The sequence below is a fragment of the Scyliorhinus canicula genome, chromosome 16 (assembly GCF_902713615.1).
Source record: "Scyliorhinus canicula chromosome 16, sScyCan1.1, whole genome shotgun sequence".
NCBI classification, from domain to species: domain Eukaryota; kingdom Metazoa; phylum Chordata; class Chondrichthyes; order Carcharhiniformes; family Scyliorhinidae; genus Scyliorhinus; species Scyliorhinus canicula.
The window spans coordinates 67,987,205-68,007,461 of NC_052161.1; positions in this window are offsets into that span (position 1 = coordinate 67,987,205).

The following is a 20,257-nucleotide window of genomic DNA, read 5'->3' on the forward strand; positions in this document are numbered from 1 at the left end:
GAGGAAAGGTTGAGGGTGCTAGGCCTTTTCTCAATTGGACAGAGAAGGATGAGGGGCGACTTGATAGAGGTTTATAAGATAATCAGGGGAATAGAGAGAGTAGTCAGTCAGAGACTTTTTCCCCAGGTGGAACAAACCATTACAAGGGGATATAAATTTACGGTGAATGGTGGAAGATATCGGGGGGGATGTCAGAGATACGCTCTTTACCCAGAGAGTAGTGGGGGCATGGAATGCACTGCCTGTGGAAGTAGTTGAGTCGGAAACATTAGGGACCTTCAAGCGGCTATTGGATAGGTACATGGATTACGGTAGAATGATGGGGTGGTGATTAATTTGTTCTTAATCCAGGACAAAAGTTCGGCACAACATCGTGGACTGAAGGGCCTGTTCTGTGCTGTATTTTTTTATGTTCTATGTTCTATGTTAAGTCCCTACCTGCGAGAAACGTAGAAATTAGGAGCAGAAGTAGGCAATTCAGCCCATTGAGCCTGCTCCACTATTCAATCAGATCATGGCTGATCTCTTCCTGGTTTCAAATCCACCTCCCTATCTGTTTCCCAAATTCACACCCTCTGCGAGAATTAGTTCATCTTCATCTCAGTTCAGAATCTACTGCCTCTCAACCTATATCTGTGATTTCTCATTCTAGATTTCCCACGAGAGGGAACATTTGATCTACTTTTACTTTGTCAATCTCTTTATTATCTTATATACCTTGATCAGATCCCCTCATCCTTCCAAACTCCAGTAAGTAAATTTTGCTATGTTACACTCTGTCCCTACATGCAGATCATTTATATAGATTGTAAACAGTTGAGGTCCGAGGACTGACCCCTGCAGCACCCTGTTAGTTACAGTTCGCGAGCCAGAGAAGGATCCATTTATCCTGACACTCAGCTTTCTGTCAGTCAGTCAATCCTCAATCCTATCTAGTACTCTACCTCCAATCCCCTGTGATCTCACCTTCTGGATCAGTCTTTTATACGGCGCCTTGTCAAACGCCTTCTGAAAGTCGTTTTATGGCCTTCCTTTCTAGCTATTAAACCCTTAGGTCAACATAGCACCAACCTTTGAAGTGTAATGGTCTTCAAGATGCTTTAGTTATATTTATTTCATCTTCTACAGCTAAAGTTTAATATTCCCGAGTTAAAAATTACTTCTAAAACATTACTGTGAATCATGAACTAGGTATTTAGAACAATATCTTAGAGTTACTTATTTCTGTCATGATCACCCAAAAGCTTGCCACAATTGTCCAGAATTTATTTCAATTATAATCTTTCCAGTTATTTACAAATGTAAGATTCTTTCTTTAATGCGTCTTGACCATGGATGCCTCAGGGTTGTTTTGCAGCTTCTTAGCCAGAAGCACCCATTTATCTAACTTTAACCTTTAACTTCCAACCTACAAATTATATTCTGAAAACTATAAGTTATATTCTAAATCATATAAATTATGAGCTAAATTCTCTTGACAATATATTCAATTCAGAAAAACTGTTTGTACAGATCTGTTTTAAGTTGCTTTGAAGTTGTTTGAATGAGAATGAAAGTGTTGTGATGGAAGGTTTGGGACATTGGCCTTGGACTTCGCATTTGCTGTGTGTGCAGCCTTCTGTTTCAATGGAGTGGGGCTGGATCAGGTGGGAGCTACATGTCATTCACTGCTACATATGCATCTTAAAAGTTGTTAGCTCTCTGAAAGAGTATGTTAATCCCAGTAAGGAACTGGTGGTCTGATGTATCGCACAAAGACCTTTCAGGTGGACAATTCATGAAGAGATTGTGGCAAGTTTGACTCTTGAAGGAGATTCAGAAAAATAAAACCCTCGTGCATAAGAAATCTTGTATAGTATATTCATATCGTTCTTTTAGTATTAATTCAGGATCCCATCTCCCCATCACTTCATAAACCCACCCCCACACACACCCCACAGATTCCAGACCCACCACTCAGTCAGGACCCCATCCCACTGGGTGGAATTCCCCCCCTCCCCCCGACGGGTTTTCCAGCCGTGGAAATGGCTTGCAGTTGGCCGCAGGCAGGTCCTCTCGCCCCATCAAAGTCCACATTGTTTTGTACAGTTCCCACAGTCGCTTCCTGAAGACACTTCGAAGGAAGCTGCTTCACCGGGTTTGGAAGATCCTGCTGCCGGCCAATGGCAGATTGCCTCCACAAAACACGTCGCGGGGGGGGGGGGGGGGGGGCAGTGAGGGGGGACTTGCTCCCTCCAGACAGCTCAAAAATCGCACCTGATGAGTAGTGTCCCTCTGTCCCCTTTCTGTCTTTTACCATTCTTCAAGGAGCACATGCACACCTTGTACTTTTGTTCCGCACACTGAATATCCATTATCTCATAGGAACATAGGACTTCAGAGCAGGAATAGGCCATTCAGCCCTTAGAGTCTCCTCTGCCTTTCAATAAGATCATGGCTTAAAAAAAAAAATTTAGAGTACCCAATTCATTTTTTTCCAATTAAGGGGTAGTTTGGCACGGCCAATCCATCTACCCTGCACATTTTTGGGGTTGTGGGGGCGAAACCCACGCGAGCACGGGGTGAATGTGCAAACTCCACACGGCCCGTGACCCAAATAAGATCATGGCTGACCAGGTTGTGATCTCAACTCCACTTCCCACACTGCCTCCCCATAAACCTTGGCTCCATTGTCCATCAAAAAAATTGTCTAACTCAGCCTGGAATAAATCCACTGCTCTCTCTGACTGAGAATTCTGCTCTCTAACCGCCCTCTGAGTGAAAAATATTCTCCTCACCTCTGTTTAAAAGGATTGGTTTCTGATTCTTAAGCTACTCAACTGAAACTGATTTATTCTAATTTCCGTATGTATACATATATGTACAAATGTCACAAGAGGGTTCTACTCCATGGACGTGCCCAGATTTTCCCTGACAAGCATGACCAGTGCTATTGGGCTGGGCTTTAGTCTCTCCCACAGACTGAACCATCCTCTCAGTATCTACCCTATCAAATCCCCAGGGATCCTCACACCTGTGGGATGGCCGGACCATGAGGAGAAGGCATATTGCTTCTGCTGTTACTCTGGTGATCAACTTGATCCTCATCTGCAGTCCAAGCTGATGCATCATAGGCAGCACCTATTGCTGACCTGAAAAAGCACAACTTCAAAGTGAATGGAGATATATAAACCTCCGGAATATAATCCAAAATAGTGAAAGTTGCATCTCAAAACAAGCAATATGAGCAAATGCCTTTCACACAATTCGGCAAAAGATCAACTGTGAGGTTTCTGAGTTTATGAGAATTATTGCCTGTCATTTCTCGAGCCCCTTCAGCTTCCATTGTGTTCTTACACTGTGTTTTCTCTGATGTACTTGTGGAACCACAAGAAACCTGTGCACCGTTAGTTGAATCCTACAATCCATGTTAGAATCTTTATTGATGGGCTATTAACATATTGAAATTGACAAACTGCCTCTCCAGAGGTGCTGTTCACGGTGCTGGTAAATGTAGAAGTTGGTTGTCGGAGCTGGCTTTCTGGCATACTGTCAATTTCAGCACTTGTAACCTTCCACCCTCTACCAGACTCGCTGATCGCTTGCAAGTAAACAAAGAATCATCCAGACTCGAAATGTTAGCTATGTTGTTTCTCCACAGGTGCTGTCAGGCCTGCTTATATTTTCCAGCATTTTCTGTTTTTTCTGATAAATTGACAGCACAGATGCAAGAATAGGTAACTTAAATTTTATTGTTAGTCTGTATCAAGCCAATTTGTTCATTTTAATGCTGCTAGCTGATACCCTGACTCAGAGGGTGAGATCGTCCAGCTGTTCACCTTTAAAGTTTTAAACAGAGGTCAAGTCAGCTTAAAGGGTTCCCAGGAGATCCAAAGAACTCCAGAACATTTTGTACACCAGGTTGGATGCAAAATTGCATTAACAATCCATGTGGTGTCAAATCTCAGCAACGTGAGACTGCTCCCTCTTGGGAGTCTCACTTAGCTGTGCCTCCAGTTCAGAGTGGACCCTCATCCCAGTGCTCCAGTACCAGTTTAGTATTAATGCAAATCACAAATTACTTCAAATCAACTCAACGTTTGCAGTGAAAATACAACCATGGATTAATTTAATACTTGTGCTTGTATAAGTGGGGATAATGATGCTGGTGAATAAAAAATGTTTTCATTCTGTATCCAATGAGTATATTAAAAATGCAAATGGTACTTATGGCAGTGTCTTGATTTTCAAGGGAGTCCCTAAGAACACCATTAATATTCACAGCACACGACAATTACTGACCAATTTTCACACATCATTATTGTTGCATTTTCAAGAACAGTGGAATGTACACAGGGCCGTCATTTAAAATTTATGAGATTTGATTTTTTACATGAGAAAAATTGAAAATAAATCGTTTGTTGCACCTTTGTTTCCGCCCAATATTGAACACATGAGAATTAATTTTCTTTCAGTGAAATGTCTGCTTCTCAAGGTAAGATGCTGGGGATTGCTTTACTCACTTAGTATTGATCAAGAAGATACACAATAATGTCAATTTCACTTGTAGAAATGGCAATGAGATAGAAATCGCTCCTGGTTGCAGCTCAGATAATCTTTCTTGTCACAAGTAGGCTTACATTAACACTGCAGTGAAGTTACTGTGAAAAGTCCCCAGTCGCCACATTCCGGCACCTGTTCGGGTACATGGAGGGAGAATTCAGAATGTCCAAATTACCTAACAGCACGTCTTTCGGGACTTGTGGGAGGAAATCGGAGCACCCGGAGGAAACTCACGCAGACCCAGGTAGAACGTGCAGAGCCCACACAGACAGTGACCCAAGCCGGAAATCGAACCTGAGACGCCGGTGCTAACCACTGTGCTACCGTGCTGCCCATGAGGATCAAGTTATATGGCAGCTCCTCCAAAACCCTCGTCTTAAATGTTGGGTTTAGAGAGCCAAATAAAACCTGAAAGCATTGTTGTAACAATGTCCAATTTGTTGGCAATGTTGCTCAGCTGTGCCCCAATCGGAATCCACAATGCTCACATTTGATTGTGTCCAAATTTCCAGGATTCAATCCATAAAGTGCTATGGCTGCCACTTCAAGGTGTCAGTGTTACTGTTTCAGTGATGCTGCAATGCGGAAAATACATTTCACTGCAAAACGAAAGATAGAGAGTGGATTTACCTGAAAAGTCCCAATAGTTTGGGTGGTCATCACTTCAATCACCAAATTTGAGAATTCCTTCCCTATGTCTCTCCACCTTTCCATACCCTTTGATGCCCTCCATCAAAAACCCTCCTCCTTGACCAAGTTTTTGTTCACCTCGACTAACATCTCCTTCTTTGGATCAAAGACAATTTTGTTTGATTACACTGTGTGAAGCTCCTTCGAACATTTGTTTTTCCATTAAAATTAACATTAAAAGCAAAATGTCAATGCAAGTTGTAATCTACTCTAACCACAGTTTCTCACGCCAGTCATTTCAAAGGCCTTGCTGAGTAATGCCGTGATGTAGGGGTAACCAGCTGAAGTGGAGCTATCATAGTCAGCAGTGCAAAGGAGTTCAGTCAATGTAATAGGTTGGAGTAATCAGTTGGTTGAAACCTTGAACAATGCTAATGGCTATTGGTGTTAACTCCCTTATCATTTGGGTTCATCACTCTGTTCGCAAATAAGTTGGTTCCTGTAAGTGCATTGACAATATTTACTATTTACACATAAATATCACAAGCGTATTTTTGGGGGAGGGTAGAATTTCAAAGTCAATCATGATTTGTTTTATTGGTTTTCTTTATTTAAAATTGAAACGAGTGATAACATTTGCTTTTTTACTATCGCCTGCCTTGGTCAATGTCATGCCAACATCTGTCCTGGCAATGTGAAAACACCAGTGGTGATTTCTGGATACCCGGTTCACCAGCGGTGCCTGTGTAGTGCAGGTGAAAATTCTGTGAAGATTTTCTTTGAAAGCTGCAAGGTCATTGCTTATCGGATCAATTAATTCATTATTCAGCGGTGAAGATGTAAATACCACTTACTGCTATATTCCCATTTTAATCAATCCGGTGCCTGTAAAATTCAATCACTAATACACTCAACTGTAATCATTCCAAAATTGAGACTGTCCTTCGACGAATCAGACTGCTCTCTAATAACCCAGGTGTGATTGAATGATCGCAATGGGCCCATCTGTGTCCAGTGGGGTATAATCAAGAACAGCAAACTGATTGAAGGATCATCGTTGAAATCCTTTAATCAAGTTCTATGTCCTCAATTCCACCGAAGGGCCATTAAGGTCATTTTTTTTTTAAACTGATTTTCTCCCATCAACGCATTGTTTATTTGTTTTCCTTTTCCGTCTTGGTGCATTGGTTAAAAACAATTGTCTGCTGTCTTAAGTTTGCAAATATCTCAAATCTCCAACGATTTTGGATTGTAACTGTCTCCAGCCACGTGCTTCATATTTGCCCAAATGTCTAACTTTAATTGGTGATCCGTGCAGTGCAGTGTCTGCTATTCTAAAGGGAAACAGAACTATGGCTAATAGATCCCTGAGGTATTCAGCAGCGACTTTCCAGCCCGGAATGTATTCAACCCACACTGGGAAAGGCTTCATTTGTCTTCAAAAATCAATGAGTATTTTTGTGTTTTTTTTCAGCCATACAGCGATTTTGGATGAGGCTGACAAAGCCATCAATTTTAAGTTAATCATGTACCACAGCAAATGTTCTTAAATATTTGTTCATGGGACGTGAGCATTGCTGGTAAGACCAGCATTTGTTGCCGACCGCTAATTACCCTTGATGGAGATAGTGAAGGTTTCCTTCTCTAAAGGGCACTAGAGAGTCAGTTGAACTTTTGCACGCATCTGACTGCTTTTATAGAGTAATAGAGGTTTGCAGCAGAAAAGGAGGGCATTGAACTCATTGTGCCTCAGGAGTTATCCAATTAGTCCCACGCCCCGCTTTTCCCCCGAGAGTCCTGTTTTTTTATGACAGGTACTTATCTAATTCTGCTTCCACCATCCTTTCTAACAGCGCATCCCATTTCATAACACACTGTTGAAGAAAAACATCCCCCTTATCTCCCTGCCAGCCAATTATCTTAAAACTGTGGGCAAGATTCTCCATTCTGGAGACACAATGCTGCCGCCAGTGGAGCATTGGGGGATCTTCATGCTCCTGCAAGGACCACTGGCCAGGATAACTTTATGCATGTAAATAGGCCAGCATGCAGCACACGTGCAGCCCGCTGGATTCCCGGACCCAATGGCGCCTGATTCGCTGGGGTTGGGATTCACATTCAGAGTCTGACAAGCTGGAGCAGGTTTTAAGTGCTCCACTCACCACACACTGTCATTTCAGCCAAGAGGATGGCTGCTAAAACAGTGTTTTTCAAATCATTTTTCTTTGGACCCACTTTTGCCAACTGGCCGAATTTCAGGACCCACGCCAGCTGACCTTGGCGACCCATGCCAACTGACCTTCGTGACACATGCCATGTTTGCTTATCTTTAATGCGAAAGAGTAGCCTGCTTGGTCCTCATGATCTCACTTGAATCTCGTTCACAGGAGGAGAAGGAAATGTGCATATCAGGAGCAGACTTCAGCCAGTCCTTTTGTACCATCTTCCTCTTAATGAAAATGGAAATTCCAATCTTGCACATGTAGGTCACCATGAAGGGCAATAGCAACAAAATGCACGTTTTACTCAGCACTGGCTACTCCTGGGAGATGCTACAACAGAATGCTGACAACCTCATGGGCTTTTGACGTGTTTTTAATGCGCTATCACAGGTCAGGTACAGCAGCGTAGTCTTTTAATTTGGGTCAGCTCTAAGTTAATAATGGATTCCTCCTCTCATTTGCCAGAACTTCCCTGCAAATATCACACATGGGCTTTGCATTCTTATTTGCATTGGCACAATTGACATAACTCAAGAAATTATCTTCATACAACTGTGCTCCCGAGTTAAGTTTCTACTTTGTAGCCTGTTAAACAGAGGCCTTGGAGCTCTACACATAGCTAACACTAAAATGTCTCGGTCCTGCCCTGGCCTCTACTGAGCAGCTCTCTCCAGCAGATGCCTATTTGATTTGCTGCCCGTCTCTAACTTCTGAGAAAACCATTCATCTTCACAGTTACTTGCCTTACTTGCTAGCAGTTGGAAAATGGAAGCAACACTGCACCATGATTTGGCACCAAAAGCACATATCTCGTGGGCACTTGACATCAAGTGTGCCTGTAGGGTCCATGACCTGCCCTCTGCTGCTGCTTCTGGCTGGAACACTCCACACAGCTTCATTTATTTCTATTCAAAAGGCAGCAGCAGCTGGCGTTCAGCAGCGGCTGTTGAGCTCTTCTCTCGGGGTCACAACCACCACGGGAAGGATGCGGCCGATCACTCCACAATCCACCCAGCACCTGCCCACGACCCATCCACGGGTTACAGCCCACAATTTGAAAAGCCCTGTGCTAAAATACCAGCTCCAAGGTTCCTGGAGTCAGAGGGTCACCGAATGCTTGATGCCGTTGACGAGAGGAGGGACATCCTCTTCCCTAGGGTGGGGTGGAGACTCAAGACCAGAATCTGACCAAGGCCTGGAATAAAATGGGAGAGGCTGTGAGTGCTGCCACCTTCACCAGGGGGACCAGCACGCAATGTCTTAAGAAGATGAATGATATAATTCGAGCAGGTCGGGTGAGTAAACATCTCGGTGCCACTGGAATCACTCCCATCCCGCACTCCTCATGCATCTGGAGCTCCCTCCGGATTCCCCTCCATCCCAGGGACCAGCAAGCACCCTGAGGGAGGAGAAAGTGATGAACCCATGCCGGCGCCTCCCACAGGGGGCTTCCGAATCCCCCCCACCTGACATTGACACAACTCATGGGCAACGGGCAGACAAGCTGACACGCCATCACCTCTCACACCTGAAAGTCAACAGTCCATCCAGGTGCCCACAAAGAGCATCACAGGGCAGACGATGAGACAAACAGCAGGCCACCTCCACCTCTCATGTGCTGACTGGGGTAACACCTAGAAGAAGCAGAAGGCCACAAATGAGTAGAGAGTAGATAGTAATGGGGAAAGGCACGCATGCAACATATTTGGGTCCTTTAGAAGAAATTATCAGCATACATGCAGGGCTTACCCAGGTGGACAGACATGTAGGGCTGGATTCTCCGCAGCCCCATGCCAAAATCGCGTTTGGCATGTGTTCGGAGAATCAATGTTTACAATGGAATCAGGCCCAGCGCTGCTCCGGCGATTCTCCGGACCTGAAAATCCGCGCGTCCGTGATTTATGACGCACAGCTGGGGTGCCATTGCCAGAGGCCCGACCTGCGATACTCTGCTCCCAGCAGGCCGAGTTCCCAGCGGCGTGGTTCTAACCACGTATGGCCGGTCGGGAACCTCGCGTGGTAGCTGCAGACTCAGTCTGGGGGGATTGAGCACGGGGGGGGGAGGAGTAGGCCTTATGGGCGGCCGGGGCAGCGGTCGGGTCAATCCGATGCAGGGGCGCGCAGGCGATCGGGGGGGGGGCCTAGTTTATTGGTGTTGGGCCGCGGTCCAAGTCCGCCATGGCGGGGGCCTGTTCGCACTGATGAGAAGCACTCCGGCTCACTGCCAGCCCCTTCAAGGTAAGTGAATTGCTATTTATTTGTTGCAGGAAAACTGGGGAGTGCAACGCCAGCATTTTTACACCGGCGTGGGCGCATAGCCCCATTTCTGGAGAATCGATCCCATGTTATCTTAAAGAATGGAGTCAGACTTTATCAGATAATAAGGAGCAGCAGAGCTCATCTCACAGTGACTCGTCATCATCCTCCTCCATCCCGTGGACAAGATCCGCTGATACTGTCAACACAGGGCCAACAGCCTGTCGTGATGCTGATATGACCCTCAGAGGAGGAAGGGTGAGTGTGGTAGTGGAAAGGAGTGGTATGCTAGGGGGAAAGTGGAGTGAAGGACTAAGGGAGAGCGAAGGAGTGGAACTACTAAGGGAGGTGAAAGGGGTGGAAGGACTAAGGGAGAGGGAAGGGGTGGAAGGACCAAGGAAGGGGGAAGTGTTGGACGGGCCAAGGGAGGGGGACGGGGTGGACGGACCAAGGGAGAGGGAAGAGGTGGAAGGACCAAGGGAGAGGGAAGGGGTGGAAGGACCAAGGGAGGGGGAAGGCGTGGAAGGACTAAGGAAAGAGGATGGGTAAAAGGACTAAGGGAGAGGAACGAGGCAGAAGGATTAAGGAAGGATCTTGAGTAAGCGCCATCTTGAGTAAGCTGATGTACCCCTCGATGAAACTCCTGGTTGCTTTGTGAGCAAAGTGAGAACATGTCTCTGCCTTGGACTCGGGCCTCCACACAGGCATCATTAGCCGGGAGTGCAGCAGGATGTATGCGCCATGCACGCTGCCTGGATATCTGATGCAGACGTGCATGCTTTGCAGCTAGCGGTCGCAGACCACCTGCACATTCATGGAGGGGAAGATCTTCCTGTTGATGAAAGGCACCCCATGTCGAACTGATGCTTGGAGGGTGACATGCGTGCCATCGATCGCCACCTGGACCTGGGATATGCCAGCGGTAGCAGCAAACCTTGATGCCCGGGCATCCTGATGGGCCTGGTCCAGGTTGAAGGTGATGTCCTCTCTGAGCTGACCCGGGTGCTCTCGCCATCGTGCAGCGTGGAGTCTGGGTTTTACACACAGGTTGTGACAGGGAACTGGTCATGTTTCCTGGCCGGGGCAGGATGGATGGGATCAGAAGTGAGGTGGACAGGCAGGGGTTGGAGACAGCTTGTGATCGTCAGGGATGGGCTAGCTGAAAGTGTCATTGGGCAGCACGGTAGCATGGTGGTTAGCATAAATGCTTCACAGCTCCAGGGTCCCAGGTTCGATTCCCAGCTGGGTCACTGTCTGTGCGGAGTCTGCACGTCCTCCCCCTGTGTGCGTGGGTTTCCTCCGGGTGCTCCGGTTTCCTCCCACAGTCCAAAGATGTGCGGGTTAGGTGGATTGGCCATGATAAATTGCCCGTAGTGTCCTAATAAAAGTAAGGTTGGGGGGGGGTTGTTGGGTTACGGGTATAGGGTGGATACGTGGGTTTGAGTAGGGTGATCATGGCTCGGCACAACATTGAGGGCCGAAGGGCCTGTTCTGTGCTGTACTGTTCTATGTTCTATGTTCTATGTAAAGCTTTTACTCTGTGAGGGTCTGTGACCCAGGGAAGGTTCCAGCAGCAACAGTGCATGCCTCCTTTGGGATGAAATCTGCTAATCCCTTGCTTCCTCTGCAGTGAGGCTGTAATTCTGAGGAGTGCACTGAGGAGCGCGGATGGGTGGAGAATCGCGAAGGGGCGGAGCATCGTAGAGGGGTGGAGCATCACGGGGGGGTGGAGTATCACAGAGGGGGCAGCAGCACAGAGGGGCGGAGCATCACAGAGGGGTGGAGCATCACGGGGGGGTGGGGTATCACAGAGGGGGCAGCAGCACAGAGGGGCGGAGCATCACAGAGGGATGGAGCATCGCAGAGGGGTGGAGCATCGCAGAGGGATGGAGCATCGCGGAGAGGCGGAGCATCGCAGAGGGATGGAGCATCGCAGAGGGGTGGAGCAGAGCAGAGGGGTGGAGCAGCGCGGAGGGGTGGAGCAGCGCGGAGGGGCGGAGCATCGCAGAGGGGTGGAGCATCGCAGAGGGGTGGAGCATCGCAGAGGGGCGGAGCATCACGGAGGGGTGGAGCAGCGCGGAGGGGTGGAGCATCGCAGAGGGGCGGAGCATCGCAGAGGGGCGGAGCATCGCAGAGGGATGGAGCATCGCAGAGGGGTGGAGCATCACGGAGGGGCGGAGCATCGCAGAGGGATGGAGCAGCGCAGAGGGGTGGAGCAGCGCGGAGGGGTGGAGCAGCGCGGAGGGGTGGAGCAGCGCGGAGGGGTGGAGAATCATGGAGGGGAGGAGCATCGCAGAGGGGCGGAGCATCGCAGAGGGGCGGAGCATCACAGAGCGGAGGAGAATTGCAGAGGGGCAGAGCATCGCAGAGGGGCGGAGCATCGCAGGGGGTGGAGCATAGCAGAGGGGCGGAGCATTGCAGAGGGGTGGAGCATTGCAGAGGGGTGGAGCATTGCAGAGGGGTGGAGCATTGCAGAGGGGCGGAGCATCGCAGAGGGGTGGAGCATCGCAGAGGGGTGGAGCATCGCAGAGGGGCGGTGCATCGCGGAGGGCCAGAGCATCGGACTTCCAGCCCAAAAATCATATTTGAATATATTCAAATCACGGTTCTGCATCCTGCCACCGACACAGGGCATGTAGCTCACTGCCACCACTGGCGGGGGACCGGAGCATCTGTGGTGAATGTATTATGGTAACCATTCACCACTGTACTACATTGTAACACGCTGTTGCCCATGTGGGCTCCACCTATGGACCATTGTACTGTACTACACTGATTGTATCATGTTGGTGCCCTTGTGGGCACCCTGGCTCTGGCCCCTTGAGGGGAGGTATAAAGAGCAGCTGCCCTGTAGACGGCTCTCATTGCAGAGCAGTCGCAGGCAGGCACTGTTCTAGTTGATTCAAGCCACTGTTCACTTCAACTCTCTGTCTCGTGTGAATTGATGGTCGCATCAGCATCAGAGGAGCCAATCCTATTTTTTGGCTCCATTCTCTGTAAAATCGGGAAATCTGTTACCAGGTCAGGCAATGAAGAATCCACCCCTGTAGAGAATCGTAGAATCATAGAATTTACAGTGTAGAAGGAGGCCATTCAACCCATCAAGTCTGCACATGCCCTTTGAATGATCACCCTAATTAATCCCATGCCTCCATCCTAACCCCGTAACTCAGTAACCCCGCTTTTTTTTTTCCTTTTTTTTTATAAATTTAAAGTACCAAATTCATTTTTTCCAATTAAGGGGCAATTTAGCATGTTCAATCCACCTACCTTGCACATCTTTGGTTTGTGGGGGCGAAAACCACGCTAACACGGGGAGAATGTGCAAATTCCACACGGACAATGACCCAGGGCCGGGATCGAACCTGGGACCTCGGCACCGTGAGACTGCAGTGCTACCACTGCGCCACCGTGCTGCCCTCTCAGTAACCCCACTTAACCTTTTTTGGACACTAAAGGAAATGTAGCATGGCCAATCCACCTAACCTGCACATCTTTGGACGGTGGGAGGAAACTAGAGCACTCGGAGGAAACCCATGTAGTCACAGGAAGAATGTGCAGACTCCACACATTCAGTGACCCAAGCCGGGAATCGGACCTGGGTCCCTGGAGCTGTGAAGCAACTGTACTAACCACTGTGCTACCGTGCTGCCATATCTTTTCGTTCCTGAAACTCCTGCTGTTCTTATTTACTCCATCAAGACCCCTCATGATTGTGAAGTACCTTCTCTGCTGAATGAAGAACAATCCTCTTTTCTTTAACCTCTCTTTTTTTTTCATTCCAATATCTGTTGTGGAGATTTTACTGATGCCGGCCCAAAATATTTACCAGTCATTTGGTTTCACAATTCATTGTGGTGAGGATTTACATATTGTATTTTGAAAAGCTTTCAGCTGCGATAACAGACTGAGATAACAATCTTTTTTTTAAGCAAGCAGTCTGAACCAACGCACAAGCATACAAAATTGACCAGCAGGAATGTCGAGCTGGTTGATCAAGCCTGCCCCACCGTGTCATTACTAGCGCAGTCATTTCCAAACCCATGGGCGCATACCCACGGGTGTCAGGCGGGTCGCGGGGCCATGATTCGTGGCGTTCCCAATTGCGGGGCCATGGGTCCGCGTTCCCGGTTGCCGGAAGAAGTGGCCAATGGTGAGACCAGCTTTTGAGAATGCCGGCCGCGACCGTCTTTCAGAATGCCGGCCGTTCCGCGCATGCGTGCCTGCTCAGCAGGGCGCAGGCTGCCCGGAGACCAGAGGGCAGAAAGCCTCCTTCTGACGTGGGCACACTGACCATGAAGCAGACTTTTTTTTTAAATCGCTGGAGATTACCTGCCTGGTGCGACAAAAGAGGGCAGGTCACGCTGATGTCACATGTTCTGAGTGCGAGAGAGATTCCTCCATTTTGTAGCCGCCAGTAGTGCTGGTGTCAACTCCAGGGCCTCTGGTGAACAACCTATGAATAAGAAGCTGAAAACAGGAACAGAGCAGCATAACGATGATCACTTGAGGTGTGGGTTATTTTTTTTTTAAATTTAGATTACCCAATTATATTTTCCAATTAAGGGGCAATTTAGTGTGACCAATCCACCTACTCTGCACATCTTTGGGTTGTGGGGGCGAAACCCACGCAGACACGGGGAGAATGTGCAAACTCCACACGGACAGTGACCCAGAGCCGGGATCGAACCTGGGACCTCAGCGCCGTGAGGCTGCTGTGCTAACCACTAGGCCACCGTGGTGCCCCAGAGGTGTGGGTTATTAATTGTGCCACTGGAAATCAGGATCCAAAGTTCATATGTGTTATATGCAGGAAAGCACTGGCAAGTGAAAGTTTAAAACCCTCAAAACTTCAAAGGCGTTTGAGGAATAAGGGAGGTGAGTTCGAGGACAAACCTCTTCATTTTTTTCAACGGCTGCAGTTAGATCATCAGCTGAAGTAATTATCAGAAATGTAACATTGAATAACAAAGCAAGTGAGATTGTGAAGACCACGCAGGCTCACTTGTCACATTAAAGGTAAGTGAAAATGGTGGGTTGCCAAGGTCGGCCGGCGTGGATCGCGAAGTTTGGCCGGAGTGAGTCGCGAAAGATGGCCAGTTGGTTAAAATGGATCCCGGGCAAAAAAGTTTGAAAAACACTGTGCTAGAATATTGTGACTAAACACTGCTTTTCTCCCCCAATTCTTATTCCCCTATCGTCATGACCTGCGGTGACCCCCAGCCACATGACCCCCCACCTCCACCCCCCAGCCCGCCACCCAGGTCCCACCCCCGAAACACATTAATATCCAGGAAAGGGCAAAATAACAGAGAAAATAAACAGGGCTAGTAAGGTAATAAAAAGCCTCTGGAAAATTCTATTGAACTGAAATCTGTCCAGCAGATATAATGCAGGGAGGCATTTCTGGAATTTAAAAAAAAGCAATTGTTGTAGAAACCCGTCGAGTTCATTAATGTCATTTCGGGAAGGAAATTTGCCTCCCTATCCTGGTCTGGCCTTCATGTGACTCCAGGCACACAGCAATGTGGTTGACTCTCAACTGCTCTCTGAAATGGCCTGGCAAGCCATTCAGTTCAAGGACAAATTGCCCAGCGGGGTCTACTGTGGGCCTCCAGCGATGCACGCATCCCATGAATTAATAAGATAAGACAAAATAATGAAGACCTCAAATGTTATCTACAAAATGAATGTCGGCGTGGAAATCAGCCAAGCAATCAATGGTGCACCCTCACCTCAAACAAATGAACTCTCGAGAATTTACCAATACTCTGACACACCAGTCATCGCATTGGTGCCTCCGAAACATGCTAATGTTCAGCTGCCATTGTGTCTGACTGCCACCCCTCCTCACCCCGAACTGCTCACAAGTTGGCCCAAGAGACGTAAATTAGCCTTCAGTTTGTCTGTTGTGCAGATTGTATTAACAAACAGGCTAACATACCTTCCCATGTTCCAATTATCATTTTACTGAGTCAGGTAAAGCGGGCAATGGGGAAGTGACAGAAATTAGGAGGGGATGAAGATTTTTGGAAAGGCATCAGACAGGACATGGAGCAGGAGTGTGGCTAGCTGCAGGCCAGTGCTGCATGAAATAACAGCAGCTCAATTCGCAACTTCAGGTAGCTGTTTCAAGAACATGCACACACGACCTACAAGACAGAGTTGGCTTTTATCATTAATGACATTGTGGTGCCTATTGCATTAAACTTGAACCAGCATCCCTAATATATTCCATGAAGTGCAAACAGGGGGAGGCAGTGGGATGGTGGTATTGCTGCTGGACGAGTAATCCACAAACCCAGGATAATGCTCTGGTGACCTGGGTTCAAATTCCACCACAGCAGAACATGAAGTTTGAGGTCAATTTGAAGTCTAATGGTGACTATTGTCGATTGTTGTGAAAGCCCATCTGATTCACTAATGCCCTTTAGGGAAGGACATCTGCCACCCTTACCTGGTTGGGCCTAAATAGAATCATAGAATCCCGACAGTGCTGAAGGAGGCCATTTGGTCTGCACTGACCCTCTGAAAAAGTACGCTCCCCACTCCCACTCCTCCGCCTATCTTATAACCCCACATAAACTGCAGATCCCTGAACGCTAAAGGGCAATTTTTAGCATGGTCAATCCACCTAAACCTACACATCTTTGGACTGTGGGAGGAAAACGGAAGAAATCGGAGCACCAAGAGGAAACCCATACAGACACGGGGAGAACGTGCAAACTCCACACAGTCACCCAAGGCTGAAATTGAACCCAAGTCTCTGGTGCTCTGAGGCAGCAGTGCTAACCACTGTTCCACCGTTCCGCCCCAATACATGTGACTCCTAGCTGCTCTCTTAAATGGCCTAACAAGCCACTCTGTCCAAGTGTAATCAGGGATGGGGAACAAATGCCAGCGCAGCTAATGCCATGTCCCATGAAAGAATTTTTTTAAATCAGTTAAATCTTACCACACAAATACCACTGCCAAGACATGAGTTCTGTGTTAACAGTTAACAGTTCAATTAGTATAATAAATGCTAGATCTCACCAATAGTTGCTCTGCCGAATTGATTTTAGAGTAGTCATCAACAATTCAATCACAATGGTTGTACAGCCGATTTTGGCTGCCCTACTCTAGCGTACATATCTTTAACAGGATTTCATTTTTGGGCACGACTTGGAGAGAAATGGCCTGTGCCCACCTCCTATATCACCATCAATACAGCTCTGGGGTCAGCTGCTGGGACATGTCAGAAAGCCGACTATAAATTGCTCTCTGACTTAAGCCTAACTCCAGTAGTAACGCCTCATTACAATTTAACAAATGACAATGTTTCACAAACGCTCCGAAGTGGTGTGTTATGAAAGGCAGGTCTGAGAAGTACACCATCCCGGGCGTGCTGTACAGTGACTCAGCTTGTTACTGCTGGCAGAATACCTTGTACACAGCTGAGTGAACTTCATTTTAGCGATAACATATTGTACCTGAAATGGGTTGGGAGCTCTCATGTAGAACCAGTGTTAGCTTCAGAGACTGCGACCTGGAGTGAGCTGCAGCATATTTTACTGGAAGCGTCAGATTGTGAGCACGGTTTGCAGATTACATTTAAATTTGCCAGTACATTTTGGAGACAAGTATCAGCAAACAAGAAAGGACTTCCCATGCTGTTATGTTGCACACACAAGCCATACTTTTGGGTGGACTGTTGGCGGGATTCTCCAGTCCCGTAGCCGGGTGTTCCTCGGCGGCGCACCATTCACTGGCAGCTGGATTCTCCAAGCCCGCCACCTATCAATGGGATTTCCCCCTGAAGCCATCCTACATGCTGGGAAACCCGTGGGTGGGGGTGAGCTGCTGGCGCAAACAGAATCCCAATGGCTGGAGAATTCCAGCCAAAGAATCTACTCTGTTTGGCATGTTACAATAATCTGTATCCATTTATAACATCTTTTAAGGTTAGCAATATGGACCAAGATACTCCATTGGAGCATCATCAAATAATATTTGACATCAAGTCACATCAAGGTCTGAGAAGAGGTGATCAAAATCTTTGTCAAAGTGTTTAAATACTGCATTAAAGAAGATGAAATAGATAGAAATGCATAGAGGTTGAAGAGATGAATTTGAGAGCTTTGAGCCTGGAAGGAGAGCAAACTATTATTTAAGAGAGATACTGTGACATATTGTGCAATTTCTATGAGAATAACAAATTATTTAACATCCATATGGCATTGCCAATGGATGGGGAAATCATCTTGTTCCTTAAAGGCCTGTTATGGACAGGAATAATGGGAATCTGGAATTCCTGCCCGAGTTGGTGGTGGAGGCAGAGTCCCTAAACTCTTTTAAAAGGTACCGGAATCTGCACCTTAAGTGCTCTAAGATCCAGGTTATGGACCAGGCGCAGGAAGGTGGGATTAGAAAGGGCACCTGGGTGTCCTCAGGCTGGCATGTACATGATGGGCTGAATGGCCTCCTTCTGTGCTGTCCATTTCTATGAGAACTGAAACTGCAATTCCCTCCCCATACTACCCATAGTCAATGTGTTTTTGAAATGGAATGCACTCAAGAATTCATACAGTTAAAGAGAATTGTCCACTTTTACAAGTTGCAAACTGTAATATATTTGTGTTGCTGCAAAGAGAAAAAGGAGTAGAGATGCCACTTTCTGAGTTCATTAAAACATATGGCAGGGTTTATTAAGGGATGTTGCTTCCCCAGGGTAAGATGGTGAACTCCCCAAAAGTTGGCAAAACACGATACTGACGCCGCTTGACATTTCACCAGCAAATAGTGTTACTTGAATACATAACACAAACATAGGAATAGTTCATAATTCCCAGGCGGGTTCTCCATTTCATCGGCTGGTCAATGGGGTTTCCCATTGTGGACAGCCCCACGCGGTCAGGAAGCCCCAGGTCTGCTGGCAAAACGGAGAATCCCGGCGGCGGAGAGTTCAGCAGATATTAGGAAAAATCATGGGAGGATTCTCCGAACCCCTGCCGGGTCGGAGAATCTCTGGGGGGGCGGCGAGAATCCCGCCCACGCCGGCTGCCGAAATCTCCGGCGCCAGGGTTTTGGCGGGGGTGGGAATCACGGCGCGTCAGTTGGTGGCTGCTGGCAGCAGACCCCCCTGGCCATTCTCCGACCCGTGATGGGCCAAGTGGCCACCTGTTTGCGGCGGGTCCAGCTGGCGTAAATCACAACAGGTCCTTACCGGCGGGACCTGGCTCCACAGGCGGCATGCAGTAACCTCGGGGTGGCGTGGTGGGATCTGGCCCCAGGGGGTGGCCCCACGGTGGCCTGGCCCGCGTTCGGGGCCGACCGATCTGCGGGCGGGTCTGCGCCGTGGGGGCACTCTTTCCTTCCGCACCGGCCGCTATCAACCTCCGCCATGGCCGGTGGGGAGAAGAACACCCTGCGCATGCGCTGGGATGATGCCAGCACACGCTGGCATTCCCGCACATGCGCCAACTCGCGGAGGTCCTTCGGCGCCGTTTGGCATAGCGTCAAGCCCTTCCACGCCGGCTGGCACACGCCAAATACTCCGTCGCCGGCCTAGCCCCTGAAGGGGTTTTTATTCTGAAAGAGTAGTTTAGCAGGGTTAAATAGCCAGAGTTGTAAATCAAGATTATTGAAGGATTCCTTCAAAGAGATGCATTTTCAGCAGGTCGCGTAGTCATCTTACTCGGGTGTCTTGTTTCTGTGCTGGTGGATTTTTTTTTTTTTTATGTTCTTTAATGGAACTTGGGCATTGCTGGCTGAGTCAGCATTTATAGTCCATACTTGCCCTTGAGCAGGTGGTGTTGAGGCCCTTTCCTGAACGATGCAGTCCCTGTGGGTAAGTGCACCCAAAAAGTTTTGAGGAGTGAGTTCCAGGATTTTGACCCACCGACAGTGACAGAAGGCGATATAGTTCCAAGTCAGAATAGCATGTGCTTTGGAAAAGGGCGTTCAGGTAGTAATAGTCCTTATCCTTCCAGGTTGTAGAGGTCATGGGTTTGAAAGGTGCTGTCAAGGGAGCCGTAGTGAGTTGCTGCAGTGCTTCCTGTAGATGGTACACACTGCGACCATGTTATGCCAATGGTGAAGGGGTTACATGTTTAAACTAGTAAATAAAGCAGTGAGTATGTGGGTTGCTTTGTCCTGGATGGTGTCAAGTTTCTTTAATGCTGTTGCTGCCATGCTGAAGTGGAGAGTATTTGATCACACTTCTAACTTGTGCCTCATGGGTGATGGTAAGCTTTTGAGGATTCAGGATGTCTTGCACATGCTGTAGAACACACAGGCCCAGATTTGAACAGCAGAAAGGCTATCCGAAAATCCCAGAAATGGCTAAAAATTCAAAGTCTCATCACCGAACGGCATGGATGGAGTATAGAGTGTGTGGGAGGATTGGGGGGTGGGGGGGGGGGGGGGGGGGGGGGGGGGGGGGGGGGGTGTTGAAGGTTGATGGGCTTTTTTTGTTTGAATCTTTTTCTTAATTTATTTAAGCACAGTGCCGGTGCACAGAGGCAGGCCTTGCGTCCAGCCCATCTCTTAATCCTGCAGCCTCTGTGCTCATTCTGGGGTTACCTGTCTTGACTCTCAATTCAACCCGACCACCGCCCCCCATCTCC